Genomic DNA, 18,500 nt, shown 5'->3' on the forward strand with positions numbered 1-18,500 from the left:
AGCTTGCATCGCGTGAGACATGCAGCGTGACCCTAATCTGGGTCAATCCCCCCCCCACCCCACCCCATTCACATAACATTATTGAACATTTTTCCATTCTAAACCCCTTTAACATTTTAAACCCCTTTTCTACCAACTGAGTTTAATACTAACTACAGTGCCTTCAGAAAGTATTTACACCCCTTGACTTTTTCCGTATTTTGTTGTGTTACAGCCTGAATTTAAAGATTTTGTGTCACTGGCCTTCACACAATACACCATAATGTCAAAGTGGAATTATGTTTTTAGACATTTTTACAAATTAATTTGTAAAAATGAAAAGCTGAAATGTCTTGAGTCAATAAGTATTCAACCACTTTGTTATGGCAAGCCTAAATAAGTTCAGGAGTAAATAAGTAATATAATAAGTTGCATGAACTCACTCTGTGTGCAATAATAGTGTTTAATATGATTGTTGAATGATTACCTCAATCTCTGTACCCCACACATACAATTATCTGTAAAGTCCCTCAGTCAAGCAGTGAATTTCAAACACAGATTCAACCACAAAGACCAGGGAGGTTTTCCAATGCACAGGCAAAATCCTAGAGGAAAACCTGGTTTAGACCGCTTTCTAACAGACACTGGGAGACAAATTCACCTTTCCAGTAGTGGAAAAATTACCCAATAGTCATACTTGAGTAAAAGTATAAATACCTTAATAGAAAGTTACTCAAGTAAAAGTGAAAGTCACCCAGTAAAATACTATTTAAGTAAAAGTCTTGGTTTTAAATATACTTAAGTATCAAAAGTAAAAGTATAAATCATTTCAAATTCCTTATATTAAGCAAAGCAGACGGCACCATTTTCTGCATTTATGTTTAGTGAGTCCGCCATACCATAGGCAGTAGGGATGACCATGTTTCTCTTGATAAGTGCGTGAATTTCACAATTTTCCTGTTCTGCTACGTATTCAAACTGTAACGAGTACTTTGGGTTGTCAGGGAAAATGTATGGAGTAAAAAGTACAATATTTTCTTTAGGAGTGTAGTGAAGTAAAAGTTGTCAAAAATATAAATAGTAAAGTAAAGTACAATACCCCAAAAAACTACTTAAGTAGTACTTTAAAGTATTTTTAGTTAAGTACTTTACAACACTGCACCTTTCAGCAGGACAATAACCTAAAACACAAGGCCAAATCTAAACTGTTGCTTACCAAGATGACATTGAATGTTCCTGAGTGGCATAGTTACAGTTTTGACTTAAATTGGCTTGAAAATCTATGGTAGACTTGAAAATGGCTGTCTAGCAATGATCAAGAACCAATTTGACAGAGCTTGAAGAAATTCAAAAATAATAATGTGCAAATATTGTTCAATCCAGGTGTGTAAAGCTCTTAGAGACTTACCCAGAAAGACTCACAGCTGTAATTGCTGCCAAAGGTGATTCTAGCATGTATTGACTCAGGGGTGTGAATACTTATGTAAATGAGATATTTCTGCATTTAATTTTCAATAAATGTGCAAATATGTCAAAAAACATGTTTTCACTTTGTCATTATGGGGTACTTTGTGTTGATGGGTGAGAAAAAAATATACACTACCGTTCAAAAGTTTGGGGTCACTTAGAAATGTCCTTGTTTTCGAAAGAAAAGCAATTTATTTTCCATTAAAATAACATCAAATTGATCAGACAGTGTAGACATTGTTAATGTTGTAAATGGCTATTGCAGCTGGAAACGGCTGATTTTTTTATGGAATATCTACATAGGCGTACAGAGGCCCATTATCAGCAACCATCAGTCCTGTGTTCCAATGGCACGTTGTGTTTGCTAATCCAAGTTTATCATTTTAAAAGGCTAATTGATCATTACAAAACCCTTTTGCAATTATGTTAGCACAGCTGAAAATTGTTGTGCTGATTAAAGAAGCAATAAATCTGGCCTTCTTGAGACTAGTTGAGTATCTGGAGCATCAGCAATTGTGGGTTCGATTACAGGCTCAAAATGGCCAGAAACAAATAACTTTCTTCTGAAACTCGTCAGTATTCTTGTTCTGAGAAATGAAGGCTATTCCATGCGAGAAATTGCCAAGAAACTGAAGATCTCGTACAACGCTGTGTACTACTCCCTTCACAGAACAGCGCAAACTGGCTCTAACCAGAATAGAAAGAGGAGTGGGAGGCCCCGGTGCACAACTGAGCAAGAGGACAAATACATTAGAGTGTCTAGTTTGAGAAACAGACGCCTCACAGGTCCTCAACTGGCAGCTTCATTAAATAGTACCCGCAAAACACCAGTCTCAACGTCAACAGTGAAGAGGCGACTCCGGGAGCTGACCTTCTAGGCAAAGTTGCAAAGAAAAAGCCATATCTCAGACTGGCCAATAAAAAGAAAAGCTTAAGATGGGCAGTCTGAGATATGGTTTTTTCTTTGCAACTCTGCCTAGAAGGTCAGCATCCCAGAGTCGCCTCTTCACTGTTGACGTTGAGACTGGTGTTTTGCGGGTACAATTATTTTACACATGTAAATAAATGCCCACTTTGTGGGTTAATGGTAATACTGTCTCCTGCCTCCTCTCTGAACACCTTCACCACTAGGGTGGCCTTGTAACAATAATACAACTTTATTTGTTTTCCACCTGGACAACACACACACTCACGAGGGTGGAGGCAGCACATTGGTTAATTGCCTTGCTCAAGGCCACAACGGCAACGTAACAAAATGTGGAAAAAGTCAAGAGGTCAGAATACTTTCCTAACGCACTGTATATCTGGGGAAGGGTATAAAACAATTTCTACAGTGTTGAAAGTTTCCAAGAGCACAGTGGTCTCCATCATTGGGAAATTGAAAAAATATGTAACTACCCAGACTCTGCCTAGAGCTGGTTGTCCGACCAAACTGAGCAACCAGGCAAGAAGGACCTTGGTCAGGGAGGGGACCAAGAACCCAATGACTCTGACAGAACTACAGAGGTCCTTGGCTGAAATGGGGGGAACCTGCCAGAAGGACAACAGTCTCTACAGCACTTCACCAATCTGGGCTTTATGGGAGAGTGGCCAGACGGAAGCCACTCCTGAGAAAAAGGAACAAAGTACTTAAGTAAACACACTTTAAAGTACTACTTAAGTAGTTTTTTTGGGTATCTGTACTTTACTTTTTTTACTTTTGCCAACTTTTACTTTTACTTCACTACATTCCTAAAGAAAATAATGTACTTTTTACTCCATAGATTTTTCCTGACACCCAAAAGTACTTGTTACATTTTGACAGGAAAATGGTCCAATTCACGCTTTTATGAAGAGAACATCCCTGGTCATAATTAATGCCTCTGCAAGTTTTATCTTATTTTGTTGACTTCAAATAAATTGATTGTTTTAATGAGTATGTACAGCACTTTCCACATTTTGATTGGAATATTTTCAAAATCCAATAGAAGGTACTTAGCTAACATACAGTGCATTCAGAAAGTTTTCAGACCCCTTGACTTTATCCACATTTTGTTACGTTACAGCCTTATTATAAAATTGATTAAATAGTTTTTTCCCCTCACTAATCTACACACAATACCCCATAATCACAAAGCAAAAACAGGTTTGTAATTTGTTTTGCACATTTATGTCACGCCCTGACTTATGGAACTCTTGTATGTTGAGTCAGGGTGTGGAGATCTATGCTATTATTTCTATGTTTACATTCTAGGTATTGTGTTTCTATGTTTGGCCGGGTGTGATTCCCAATCAGAGGCAGCTGTCGCTCGTTGTCTCTGATTGGGGATCATACTTAAGTAGCCTGTTTGCAATCATTAGTTGTGGGATCTTGTTCCGTGCAAAGGCTTGTATTGTGTTTAGCCTGAGGACTTCACGTTACGTTGGTTTGTTGTTTTGTTCGTGTGTTTATTTTGATAAATAAACATGTATGCATTTCACGCTGCGCCTTGGTCTGACCCGTCCTTCAACGTCCGTGACAATTTATAACAAATAAAAAACGGAAATATCACATTTACATAAGTATTCAGACCCTTTAATCTGTACTTTGTTGATGCACCTTTGGCAGCGATTACAGCTTTGAGTCTTCTTGGATTTGACGCCACAAGCTCACACCTGTATTTGGGGAGTTTCTCCCATTCTTCTCTGCAGATCCTCTCAAGCTCTGTCAAGTTGGATGGGGAGCGTCGCTGCTCAGCTATTTTCAGGTCTATTCAGAGATGTTCAATCGGGTTCAAGTCCAGGCTCTGGCTGGGCCACTCAAGGACATTCAGAGACTTGTCCCGAAGCCACTCCTGCGTTGTCTTGGCTGTGTGGTTACGGTCATTGTCCTGTTGGAAGGTGAACCTTCGCCCTAGTCTGAGGTCCTGAGTGCTCTGGAGCAGGTTTTCATCAAGGATCTCTCTGTACTTTGCTCCGTTCATCTTCCCCTCGATCCTGATTAGTCTCCCAGTCCCTGCCACTGAAAAACCTCCCCACAGCATGATGCTGCCACCACCATGCTTCACCGTAGGGATGGTGCCAGGTTTCCTCCAGACGTGACACTTGGCATTCAGGCCAAAGAGTTCAATCTTGGTTTAATCAGACCAGAGAATCTTGTTTCTCATGGTCTGAGAGTCCTTTAGGTGCCTTTTGGCAAACTCCAAGCGGGCTGTCATGTGCTTCTACTGAGGAGTGGCTTCCGTCTGGCCACAATACCATAAAGGCCTGATTGGTGGAATGCTGCAGAGATGGTTGTCCTTCTGGAAGATTCTCCCATCTCCACAGAGGAACTCTGGATCTCTGTCAGAGTGACCGTCGGGTTCTTGGTCACCTCCCTGACCAAGGCCCTTCTTCCCTGATTGCTCAGTTTGGACAGGCAGCCAGCTCTAGGAAGAGTCTTGGTGGTTCCAAACTTCTTCCATTTAAGAATGATGGAGGCCACTGTGTACTTGGGGGACCTTCAATGCTGCAGAATTGTTTTGGTACCCTTCCCCAGATCTAAGCCTCAACACAGTCCTGTCTTGGAGCTCTACGGACAATTCCTTCGACCTCATAGCTTGGTTTTTGCTCTGACATGCACTGTCAACTGTGGGACCTTATATAGACAGGTGTGTGCCTTTCCAAATCATGTCCAACCAATTGAATTTACCACAGGTGGACTCCAATCAAGTTGTAGAAACATCTCAAGGATGATCAATTTCGGAAACAGGATGCACCTGAGCTCAATTTCGAGTCTTATAGCAAAAGGGTCTGAATACGTATGTAAATAAGGTATTTCAGTTTTGTATTTTTGATAAATTTGCAGAAAACCTGTTTTCGCTTTGTCATTATGGGGTATTGTGTGTAGATTAATGAGGATTCCCCAAAAAAATTCATCCATTTTAGAATAAGGTTGTAACGTAACAAAATGTGGAAAAAGGGAAGGGGTCTGAATACTTTCCAAATGCACTGTATTTAATCTGTTTTGTTTTATGTTCATAGTAACATTGTTGAGTAGTGTATGTGTGTGCGCGCATGTGCATGTATGTCTGTTTTTCACAACAAGAGGAACCAGAGACTGACAGGAGGGAAGGTTATTCTGACCTCAACTTCCCCTTCTGAACTTGAACTTCAAAACCTTGCATATAAAATGGCGTAAGCTCCTTTTCTAGACGTTTTGTACTAAAATAGACATAACCAGAGGCACAAATCTCACTCTTACAAGTCAATCAATTGCTTTTACCTAAGAAGCATAAACATAGCGCCTCCTCTTGAATCCGTTATCTTTGCTCACTAAGTTTGTGTATAGTGAACTAGGCTACACACAAAATATGTTTGGGGTGTTTGAAGACGATGCATTATCTAAACATATATCAATAAGGGGAACGTTTTCAGAACAATCTTCCTATAACCCCCTTTTAAAATCCTCTTAAAATCCCCTTAAAGTTAACCACCCCTCCCCTTCCTCCATCACTTCACCTCTCAGTGTGGGGACTTTTTCTGGTCAGGAAACCCTCGTCCCCCCTCCCTTTTGCCTGACACCCCCCAACTGCTGAGAACTCTAAGTCACTCCCAAGGCTTGTTTTGCTGCGGAGCCAGCGACTGTCATGTCTCTCTCTTCCCTCGTCTCTCTTTTGTGTCTCTCCCTCTCTCCACCTCCTCTCTCTCTCTCTCTTTCCTCCTCCCCACTCTCTCTCCCCACTCCTCTCTCACCCGGTCTCTCTCTTCCCTCCTCTCTCTTTTGTGTCTCTCCCTCTCTCCACCTCCTCTCTCCTCCCCCCTCGCTCTCCCCCCTCATCTCTCTACCCACTCCTCTCTCCTCCCCCCTCTCTCCTCCCCCCTCTCTCTCCTCCATCCTCTCTCTCCTCCCCCCTCTCTCTCCCCACTCCTCTCACCTCCCTCCTCTTTCCTCCTCCCTCTCTCTCCCCCCTCCTCTCTCTCCCAACTCCTCTCTCTCCTCCCCGTCTCTCCTCCCTCCTCTCTCTCCCCACTCCTCTCTCCTCCCTCCTCTTTCCTCCTCCCCCCTCTCTCTTCACTCCTCTCTCACTAACTCTTGCTTTGACTCTTCTCAGTATCGCTTCATCATCTCTCGTTCTTTCCCCTCCTCTCCTTTCACTTGTCTCTTCCACTCTCACTTTTTATCTTGTGATCAACCCTCCTGCCCCCCATCTCTCTCTCTACCCTCCCAATTCCTCCCTCCCTCCCTCCCTCCCTCTCCGTCTCCTCCACCTCTCCTCTTTCTTGCTCTCACACTGATAAACCCCTCTGTGTGTGTGTGTGTGTGTGTGCGTGTGCTCACTCCCCTACCTGCACTTGTTTGACAACTGACTCCGAGGTCAGAGAAGAGAAAATAGGGCAAACGAAAGAACAGGAGAGAGTGGAGAGGAGAGAGAGAGAGAGAGAGAGAGAGCGAGAGAGAGAGAGAGCAAGAGAGAGAGAGAGAGAGAGAGAGAGAGAAGGAGCATGTGGGGTGAGATGACAGAAAAGGTGATAGGAATGGGGTAGAGACCAGGGTAAAATGATTTTTAAAAGGATGTTATCGGAAGAATGAGAGAAAGACAGAAGGTAGAAGGAGAGAGGATGAAGTGAGATAGATGTGAAAGATGAGGGGTGCTGTGGCAGACATGTCTTAAGGGGTGACATTCCGACCTTCAAACAACGTGTGCGTGCGTGTGTGTTTTACAGTTCTCGCCTAAGGCTCAGTATTTACCATTGGAATTATGTTTAGAGGAACAAGCTCAGACAGTAGGGGCTTGGGTTGAAGAGGAGAAGCAAACAACATCTCGGCCCATCTTTACAGAGATCTTGTGGAACATTTTGTAATACAACCATGGGCTGCGTCTCAATCTACCACATCAGCCTATGTCGGCCTTCTGCATCTACGCTGGAAGGTGGCTGAACTACAGGAAGGTGGCCGAGCTAGTTTGTCAGATCATGAGACATCCCAAAAATAGGTCTTCTCACGAAAACGAACGGTTTGGCCTAAAAGCTACTATGACCACTCTATGGAAAGGGGGACTCTCACTAACACGATGGTGTTCTCCGTTTTGCTCTACAACCCACAAGTGTCACGGGACTCGTCTGAAGGTAACCCATACAAACGAATGGAGGTAGTTTTGTGCCAACAAAAAATAAGGGGTTAAATGTGTCCAAAAAAACAAAAATATTTCCTGAGCTTTCTTAGATCTCCTAGCTATAGGACAGATATTTCAAAAGCGTATTCATTTTTGACTGTCTTTTTGGCCATTTATGAATGTATTATTCAATGTGTTTCTATTGGCTATAGTAGTAAAGGCCAAATTCAATTAAATCATAAAAAAATGAAGGGAACCTAAAATTCAAAATCAAATAGCTAAATGATTCATGGTATGACCATCTTAAAACAATTCCATATGTTAGCTTAGTACCCCCCCCCAAACAGCTTAGACTTTTAGTTACGTGCCTTTGAATGGGGTATGGTAGTAGGTGCCAGGCACACCGGTTTGAGTGTGTCAAGAACTGCAACGCTGCTGGGTTTTTCACGCTCAACAGTTTCCCTTGTGTATCAAGAATGGTCCACCACCCAAAGGACATCCAGCCAACTTGACACAACTGTGGGAAGCATTGGAGTCAACATGGGCCAGCATCCCTGTGGAACGCTTTCTACACCTTGTAGAGTCCATGCCACGATGAATTAAGGCTGTTCTAAGGGCAAAATGGGGTGCAACTCAATATTAGGAAAGTGTTCCTAATGTTATGTATACTCAGTGTATATTTAAGCAATAAGGCCCGAGGGGGTGTGGTCTATGGCCAATATACCACGGCTAAGGGCTGTTCTTATGCACGACGCAACACGGAGTGCCTCGAAACAGCCCTTAGCTTTGGTATATTGGCAATATACCACAAACACCCGAGGTGCCTTACTGCCATTATGAACTGTTTACCAACGTAATTAGAGCAGTACAACATTTCATATTTTTGATGTCTTCACTATTATTCTACAATGTAGAAAATAGTAAAAAATAAAGAAAAACCCTGGAATGAGTAGGTGTGTCCAAACTTTTCACTGGTACTGTATATACTGTATATATAGCAGGCTCTTTTATCCAAAGCGACTTACAGTGTAGGTTGAAGATAAAGGTTAAGCCAACGTAACAATTCCATGCAGAAGCGTTAGAAAATAAACAAATTCATTGGACCAGCGCCGGAATGAAAACTACTGGACTTGAATGTTAGCAGTACAGAAAGTTCACCATCAAAGTAGAAAATAAACACAATCATAGTGATTTTAGCTTATAGTCACATGCATGCATTTTCGCATGGGTGGTCCCAGCGGGAATTAAACTCACGACCCTTGGCGTTGCAAGCGCCATGCTCTACCAAGTGAGACACACAGGACCTCCAACTTCCCAATATAAAGTTGCTAGGTCAGAAAATGCCAAAATAGTCTCTTAAAAGTACCTGGTCTTCTATTAGAGGCCCCCCCAAACACACCCTATTTTAGACCCCATTAAGGCATTATGTGCCTTTGTGCTGGATGCATTAACTTCAACACAAAATACAGATGAAGACGCCACTGTAATCGGTTAGCATTATGGCTAACAATAGGAAGTGTATAGCTCAGTTTGTGGGGAAACCCTTTGTTGCCACACACAGATCACTGTATCTGTGCTGTGGGGTTCAAATAATCCCTCAAGGTGTTTTGGGTTCTCCTCATTTCCCAATTAGAGATTTTACTCAATTAATTTAATAAACAGTGTTGTTAAAACATTACCCTCCCAAAAGCAGTATACTGGCTTGTGTCATCCAACTAGGTTATGTCAAATGACACGGAATATGCTGTTTATGGTCCTAAAATTACTCTTCAGGTAGTCAGAACATCAGTCAGAATATCTGATTTAAAAACAGACAGAACTAAAGTTACCAGTATTCTATATGCATTTTTGTTGTTTAATATTCTAGGTGCCACTGTTGAGTCATGCAAAGATAGAGAACCCTGTTTCGATACAGGTATAAACAGAAGTACTGCCTACAGTTGAAAGTGATCTTTTGTGATCCTATTCCCCATAGCAATATCCATATCAAAACTCCATGTATGTATTTCTTCAGCAAGAGATCCAGCAATATAAGCTGTATTTCTTGTCCTATGAATACTGATCCCTCAAGCTTGTGTGTGTGTGTTTTTCGACTTCCATGTCCATTGATTCAGTATACAAATTGGTCACGTATCCTCACACATTTCTGAATGAAGGCCTCTGTGTGTTTTGACTTCAGTGATTAGTAGGTTAATAGGGCAGTAGCCTACCCCATTTACAGGCAGGAGTGCCAGAACTGGCTAGGAATAGTGTCACTGCAGTGGCAGCACTTTCTTTTACATTATTGTTTCAACTGTGATTTTCTTGGAAATTATTTTGAAATGGGTGAGGGTGGACATTCCATTTTCCAAACAATGAACCATACATCCCACCCAAATGGGTCCCTCAATAATTGAACCCTTGCAACGAAGAACCATATACAGTGCATTCGGAAAGTGTTCAGACCCCTTCCCCTTTTCCACATTTTGTTACGTTACAGCCTTTTTCTAAAATTGATTAAAAACATGTTTTTCTCATCTATCTACACACAATACCCCATAATGACGACGCGAAAACAGGTTTTTAGACATTTTTGCTAATTTATTACAAATAAAAAACAGAAATACCTTATTTACATAAGTATTCAGACCTTTTGCTATGAGACTCCAACTTGAGCTCAGGTGCATCCTGTTTCCATTGATCATCCTTGAGATGTTTCTACAACTTGATTGGAGTCCACCTGTGGTAAATTCAATTGATTGGACATGATTTGGAAAGGCACACACCTGTCTATATAAGGTCCAACAGTTGACAGTGCATGTCAGAGCAAAAACCAAGCCATGAGGTCGAAGGAGCTGTAGAGCTCCAAGACATGATTGTGTCGAGGCACAGATCTGGGGAAGGTACCAAAACATTTCTGCAGCATTGAAGGTCCCCAAGAACACAGTTCGTTTGGAACCACCAAGAATCTTCCTAGAGCTGGCCGCCCGGCCAAACTGAACAATCTGGGGAGAAGGGCCTTGGTCAGGGAGGTGACCAAGAACCAGATGGTCACTCTGACAGAGCTCCAGAGTTCCTCTGTGGAGATGGGAGAACCTTCCAGAAGGACAACCATCTCTGCAGCACTCTTGGAGTTTGCCAAAAGGCACCTAAAGACTCTCAGACCATGAGAAACAAGATTCTCTGGTCTGATGAAACCAAGATTGAACTCTTTGGCCTGAATGCCAAGTGTCACGTCTGGAAGAAACCTGGCACCATCCCTACGGTGAAGCATGGTGGTGGCAGCATCATGCTGTGGGGATGTTTTTCAGCGGCAGGGACTGGGAGACTAGTCAGGATCGAGGCAAAGATGAACGGAGCAAAGTACAGAGAGGTCCTTGATGAAAACCTGCTCCAGAGCCCTCAGGACCTCAGACTAGGGCAAAGGTTCACCTTCCAACAGGACAACGACCCTAAGCACACAGCCAAGACAACGCAGGAGTGGCTTCGGGACAAGTTTCTGAATGTCCTTGAGTGGCCTAGCCAGAGCACGGACTTGCTATCATCTCAAGCAAAAGTGTGTCAGATTAGACAATATCTATATCATAGTCTATCAAGAGTGTGCATAAATAATTCAGGAATCCATTTATTTATTTGTAGACTACACAAAGCCCTAAATGTTTTAATCACATTGCATTTAAATTTGTAATGACATCACAACCAAAACATGATAAAGCATTCCTTGTGATGAGAACACTAAATGCAATGCAGTCCTTTCATGTAATGTCTTAAATCATTGCCTTCATAAGAATTTGTTAGATTATCAGATTAATTTTTGCTGTTTATTGGGTTGTCACCGTAAATCTTGATTTTTATGAGCGCCACAGCAGAGAAACAAATACCTTTTTTATTGAGCTTCCATGACATCACTTGCAATGTGAAATGGCGGATTGAGCAGTAAAATCTGAACCAAGGAGTGAAAGGGAAGCGTAAAGTCCGGAAAGGATCAATATCCAGAATTGGATCAGGAGTCGAGCTCTACACTAGGCTTAGCTTTCCCCAGACCAATTATTTCCTGTGTAATCCACTGTTTATGAATATAAATGTGATAAATTAAAGTAGCATTATGCCTACTCAGTTTGACCATTAGATCCAAAATGAAAACCAACCAATTCTAGGTCTAGGCCAGGGTTCTTCAATTCCGGTCCTGGAGGGCCGAAACACCTCTGTTTTTCATCCTCTCCTTCTAATCAGGGGCTAATTCAGACCTGGGACACCAGGTGAGTGCAATTAACTACCAGGTAGAAATAAAAAACAGAAGTGTTTCGGCCCTCCAGGACCTGAAATGAAGAACCCTGGTCTAGGCTATTTGGTCTAGGCCACATGTCAAACTCATTCCACGGAGGGCTAGGTACCTGCGGGTTTTCACTTCTACTTGATTGATGAATTAAGGTCACTGATTAGTAAGGAACTCCCCTCACCTGGTTGTCTAGGTCTTAATTAAAAGGAAAAAACTAAAACCCGCCGACCCTTGGGCCTCCATGTAATGAGTTTGACACCCCTGGTCTAGGCCCCTCAAGCTCAACTCTGGACCACGAAGCCAGTTCCACAGCTTCCACACTCTTACATAATACAGTGTAACATGCTTCTGAAAATAACACAGATAGAATACAGGAAAAAGTCACTCCCTGTCAAATTTGGGCAAAACTTATCTCTCTCCTCTCACCCGTCCCAATACCATACATGGGCTTGGTTGAGGAGAAGACTCCAAATGGAGAGAGATGGGTTCAGGACCTGGGAAAGCGTGCAATAGGGAAGAGTGGATGAAGAGGAGGGATGGATGTGCTGTGTCCTGAACACACACACTCACTAGTGTACAACAGTGGAGGCTGCTGAGGGGAGGACAGCTCATAATAATGGTCTGGAAAGGAGCTAATGGAATGGCATCAATGTGTTTTATGTATTTGATAACATTCCTATTCTGCTCCAGCCATTACCATGAGCGTGTTCTCCCCAATTAAAGTGCCACCAACCACCAACCTCCTGTTGTGGAGAAACTTGCCACTGGCACTTCTGCAAGATCAACCTTCCTATCCTTATCCTAACTGTAACCTTCACTTTATGGGACAAAACAAGGCTGCTTGGGTTATCATTGGACACTTCTAGCTACACAACTTGTAGAGAAGATGAATATTTGATCGAGCATCAGGGTGGAAATTTGAAGAATGAGGAACTGTTGTTCATCTAGTGCAACGTTTTTCTATCTGGTGCAACTGTTTCAGAAAAATGAATGGTTAGGAGTGCATTCTTTCAAAGAGGATGGGTCTATGTCTCTCTCGGTTTTCTGGTCAATAGAAGGACAATTATGAGCTCACATGCTTACTTAGGGCATCTGTGGTTCTGTCACCGAATTGGGAAGGTTAGGGATACAGACCTTTCCGTTCAAAATCACTGCATTTTAACAGACACAGGTTTAAAAGTATCGAGCGTCATGTGTTGTTGATAACAAGCACTTGTGTTATGCACTTTATCTTGCGTTGACCTTAGCTCTATTGACAAAGATTTTTTTCAGATCCACAAAGTGAATTGCACCCTACTCAGAGATATAGACATAGCCGTTATATTGGTGACAGAAGTATATAACCACTGATGTCAGAGGTGGGATTTTTTTTTTCTTGCTACGAGTGTACTACATCAACACACTGCCTGGGCTCAGGAGGCAGGTGGTGGTGGAGGAGGGTAACTCCAGACCCACTTCCTGAATCACAAAAACTGAGGGGTAGTGCTAGACAAACAGTATGAGCTTGCCTGTCGAGAAAATGTCAAAAGAAGCACAGTTTCTTACTCATTTTATAAATCTGAAAAAACCATTTCACAAACAACAGTTGTAGGCAACACTAAGCTTATACAATTTGCAGGTCGCTAGCTATACCCTCAACTCCTGCTTGTATGTATGTTTGTTTATCCATATGTGTTCTTACATGGCTTTCAGAGGGTGAATGGGCAAGACAAAGGATTTAAGTGCCTTTGAATGGGGTATGGTAGTAGGTGCCGGGCGCACCGGTTTGAGTGTGTCAAGAACTGCAACGCTGCTGGGTTTTTCACGCTCAAAAGTTTCCTGTGTGTATCAAGAATGGTCCACCACCAAAAAGGACATTCAGTCCATGACCTGACGAGTTGAGGCTGTTCTGAGGTCAAAAGGAGGTGCAACTCAATATTAGGAAGGTGTTCCTAATGTTTTGTACACTCAGTACATGTATTATGTTTATACATTAAATATTGTCTACTCCAAAAAATTGACATTGCAGTATTCAGACGTAGCCTCTAAACGTCAACGGATAAGGTGAACCGTCTGTTTTACCGTTAACCTGCGCTTTGGATTGGATCGCATAGAACAAAATACTTTAAATAGCTTATCTACTTACTACTGAGACGTGGGTCCAATTAAATGAGAGATGGGACAAATGGTAGCCTATACTAACTTGTTGTAGGCCTATAGGCTATTTCGTGACACGAAAGCCTATGAAACCATCACAGTCAGAAAAGGTGAGGAATTTACATTGATCATGTAAATGAAATAAATAGGAAATATATGCCTATTTCTAATTATTTTAGAATGCAAAGAAAAATTTTTTTTTGCTCTTCTCACTAACGGCAAATGTTTACATCTTGTTATTATATTTAGCTAGGCTACATGTTTTTTTGTTATGAATAAGAGTGTCATATATTCCCCATTTGCACAAGGCTACTACTTTTGCCTTCACACATGTTTTGGGGCATATTTTGTGCGTATGCAACATTTTATAAATGTGGCCCCAGGGCTTTTGGCACCGCTAGGTTGCTACGCAGTAGCCAACCAGCAGAGCTCGTGACTTCACGCTCCAGACCAGACACTGGGGGCCTGGTCATAATTGGCAACCCTTGTAAATACAGAAAACCAGAATTTAAGAACATCTTGTTTCGGAGTTGTGCTTGCAAGATACACTGATGATCCATCAGTCAAAGAAAGCAATCACGGGGCTCGTTTACTTTTCCTTGGCAGGTAATTTGAGAGCTCCTAACACGAGCATTACGGAACACCACTTTCTGAACTAGGGCATGGTTCTTCAATTCCCCCTGTATGTTCTAATGAGGCCAGCAGGGAAACAAGAAGCAGGTTAATTAGCTAAATTAAGTGTGGGGCCTTCTCCAATGGCAGGTGGCACATATGTATTAAACCTAGAGGGGAAGAGAAGAATTAGCAGATCTCTGCCAGATTATTGATAATCTGATGAACCCAATTGGAATGAGTCCCAAATGGGATTTGGAATTGGAATTCTGAGGACGGCACTGAGAAGGCCTTGGAATATCAGCACTGCAAATGCCGAAAACAGCCTACATAGCAATCTCAAATTCCCTCATTCTATTACCTTGTGTTTGTTATATGCCAAAGATACAGACAGTCTCTTGAAAGGACTTGAGGCACAGACAGAAAAGGCAGGCTTTTTAGGGTTTATCGGCCTGGAGAGGAGATATCAGTGCTTGAAGTGGAATGAAATAGGTGTAATATAATATTTTAGAGACAATATTCTGTAAGAGGTGCCGATACTGAAACAGTAGAAAATTCAAGGTGCTCATGATCTTTCAAGACAATATACTGATGTCAAAATTTAACTAATGGAGTCTTGTTAGTTTATATAGCCAGCCATTCACAGCAAGACAGGCACTCAATCATCAGTCTCAAACGACAGGCTGAGAATGCCGGCTTCAAGCTAACATGATAGAGGGGCACATACATACAGTGCATTCGGAAAGTATTCAGACCCCTTGACTTGTTACAGATTTTGTTACACTATAGCCTTATTCTAAAATGGATTAGATGGTTGTTTTTTTCACTCATCAACCTACACACAATACCCCATATTGACAAAGCAAAAACTGGTTTTTAGAAATGTTTGCAAAAACTGAAATATTACATTTACATACACTACCGGTCAAAAGTTTTAGAACACCTACTCATTCAAGGGTTTTTCTTTATTTTTACTATTTTCTACATTGTAGAATAATAGTGAAGACATCAAAACTATGAAATAACACATATGGAATCATGTAGTAACCAGAAAAGTGTTCAACAAATCTAAATATATTTTATATTTGAGATTCTTCAAATAGCCACCCTTTGCCTTGATGACAGCTTTGCACGTAACAAAATGTGGAAAATGTGGAAAACTGTACATAGGACAAGGAAGGTTTAGAAGGGCTGTGGTTGAGCACTGATACCCAGACAGAGATAAGACGTGCATACAATGCGATGTCCTGTGGAAAATGTGAGCGCTTTTCCACTCACAGCAACAAAAACAACAACAAAAACAGACATGTTCCTGTACTGGAGTCTTCAGAGCCACTGGCAGTGCCATAGCAACCATGGAATGGGATTTGATGTAATAGAAGGGGCGAATGGCCATGGTGACCAGCCCAGATTGCTGGTCAGTGTGAGCTATTATTTCCATGGAAATGGACCAGCTGAACGGTAATCCCTCCTTGTTTATGCCCTGCAGAAAGGGGAGGGGAGGGGGGTTTGAGCCTATGAACATTCAGAGTCAAGCTTCCCGCCCACTATGGTCAGAGAGAATAGTCTCTTTGCAATTTGACCCTGCAAGGCACCTATAGGGTCTCGAGAGCACTTATCCCCCGTTTTGAACCACCCTGAAGAGTAGACTCACTAACTCTCGGTTGAGGAACGTGAATGGAACACCATGGGTGTATTCAGTGAGGTGAAACGTTCAGGACGTTGCAGATAGAAATATAACATATAGGGCTGACAAGATTGTCTATTTTCCATGAATTCTCCATATCTGTTCTACAACATTTCTATCTCAATGTTTTGCCTTGTGACATACACACAATAGGATATGTAAGCACTCCCCCTTCCTTCCTGCCTTGTCTTTCATCTCTGGGACTAGTGGGAAGGGAAAATGCAATGCCACAACAATGTCTGCAGGCTTATTCTCATGCAAGGCAATAAATAACTGAAGTCATCGTGAGGGAAGCAATCAATGAAAACCCTATTAAGATAAAATAGTAACCTGAATGCCAATGCAAAATTAAACACAACCTTTGACAAAGTAGCATTTGAAGTCCCTAGTTTCTTCAAAGCATTGCAGTTTGCACTTATTCAATGTGCTCTTTGTAGGAGTAAATAACTGCATAGAGTACTTGTGCATAAGTATACTGAACAAAAATATAAAACTTAACATACAACAATTTCAAAGATTTTACTGTTACAGTTCATATAAGGAAGTCAGGCAATTGAAATAAATTATTTTGGCCCTAATCGATGGATTTCACATGACGAGGAATATAGATACGCATCTGGTTGTACACGTCGATCCAGAGCATCCCAAACATGCTCAATGGGTGACATGTCTGGTGAGTATGCAGGCTATGAAAGAACTGGGACATTTTCAGCTTCCAGGAATTGTGTTCCGATCCTTGCGACATGGAGCCGTTCATTATCATGCTGAAACAGGTGATGGCGGCAGATGAATGGCATGACGATGGGCCTCAGGATCTCGTCACGGTATCTCTGTGCATTCAAATTGCCATTTATAAAATGCAATTGTATTCGTTGTCAGTAGCTTTATGCCTGCCCATCCCATAACCCACCGCCACCATGGGGCACTTCTGTTCACATCAGCAAACTGCGGTTGTGAGGCCGGTTGGACTTACTGCCAAATTTACATTTTAGTCATTGAGCAGACGCTCAGTTAGTGAGTGCATAAATTCTTTCATACTGCCCCCCCCCGTGGGAAACGAACCCACAACCCTGGCGTTGCAAGCGCCATACTCTACCAACTGAGCTACACGGGGCCAATTCTCCCTCAACTTGAGACATTTGTGACAAAACTGCACATTTTAGGGTGGCTTTTCATTGTCCCCAGCAGAAGGTGCACCTGTGTAATGATCATGCTCTTTAAATCAGCTTCTTGATATGCCACACCTGTCACGTGGATGGATTATTTTAGCAAAGGAGAAAAGCTCACTAACCGGGATGTAAACCAAATGAGAGAAATAAGCTTTTTGTGTGAGTAGAACATTTCTGGGATATTTTATTTCAGCTCATGAAACCAACACTCTACATGTTGCATTTATACTTTTTTTGTTCAGTATAGTATGGCTTAAGGTAGTGTTTCCCAAACTCTGTCCTCGGGACCCCAATGGGTGCACATTTTGGTTTTTGCCCTAGCACTACACAGCTGATTCAAATAACCAACTAATCATCAAGCTTTATTTATTTGAGAATCAGCTGTGTAGTGCTAGGGCAAAAACCAAAACGTGCACAGAGTTTGGGAAACACTGGCTTAAGGGATAGTTCAGCCAAATTACCAAAATGTCTACATTTGTTTCCTGATATTGAAAGCAGTCTATGGCAAAGGAGAGACTGCAACCCACGCTCTGGTTTTTGTTGAACTAGCCACAAATGGCTAATGTTAGCATTTTCTAACCAAACACTCAATGAACTATGTCTTTACAGACCAACTGCCCCTAAAAACCAACTTCTCATGTAGAAAACAGACTGTGGCATCAATATGCGTCAGAAACATTTATTCTACTGTCAAATTTTACTAAAAAAGTGTAAATAGGAACATTTTGGTCATGAAGTCAGTCTCGTCCAAAACTGAGTTTTGAGACTTGTGGTCATGACTGCATCCCAACGTAACTGAAGGTTGGGTTTGTTTCAATCCTGCCCACACGTAAATCATCAATTCGGAGTGTAGCTGCACGCGACCCGATTGTAATGCCTGTGGTACATTTGGGTTACCTTTGGATATCCCTAATGAGCTAGTTAGGGTAAATTACACAAATGTACTGGGACAACATGCAAAAATTCCAATAGCTCCAAATTTCAATGATTTAAAAACCTCAAACCAACTAAATTGTAGAAATTCATTAATATTGAAAGCATTTAATAACTGAAAAGAATGTTATTGAACATAGTCTAATTTACATTGTGTAATTTATTGACGGTTCCTAACTAGCCCGGGAGATAGGCTATCCAAAGTC

Source organism: Coregonus lavaretus, assembly GCF_964263955.1.
Source record: "Coregonus lavaretus genome assembly, chromosome: 23".
In the NCBI taxonomy this organism is placed as follows: domain Eukaryota; kingdom Metazoa; phylum Chordata; class Actinopteri; order Salmoniformes; family Salmonidae; genus Coregonus; species Coregonus lavaretus.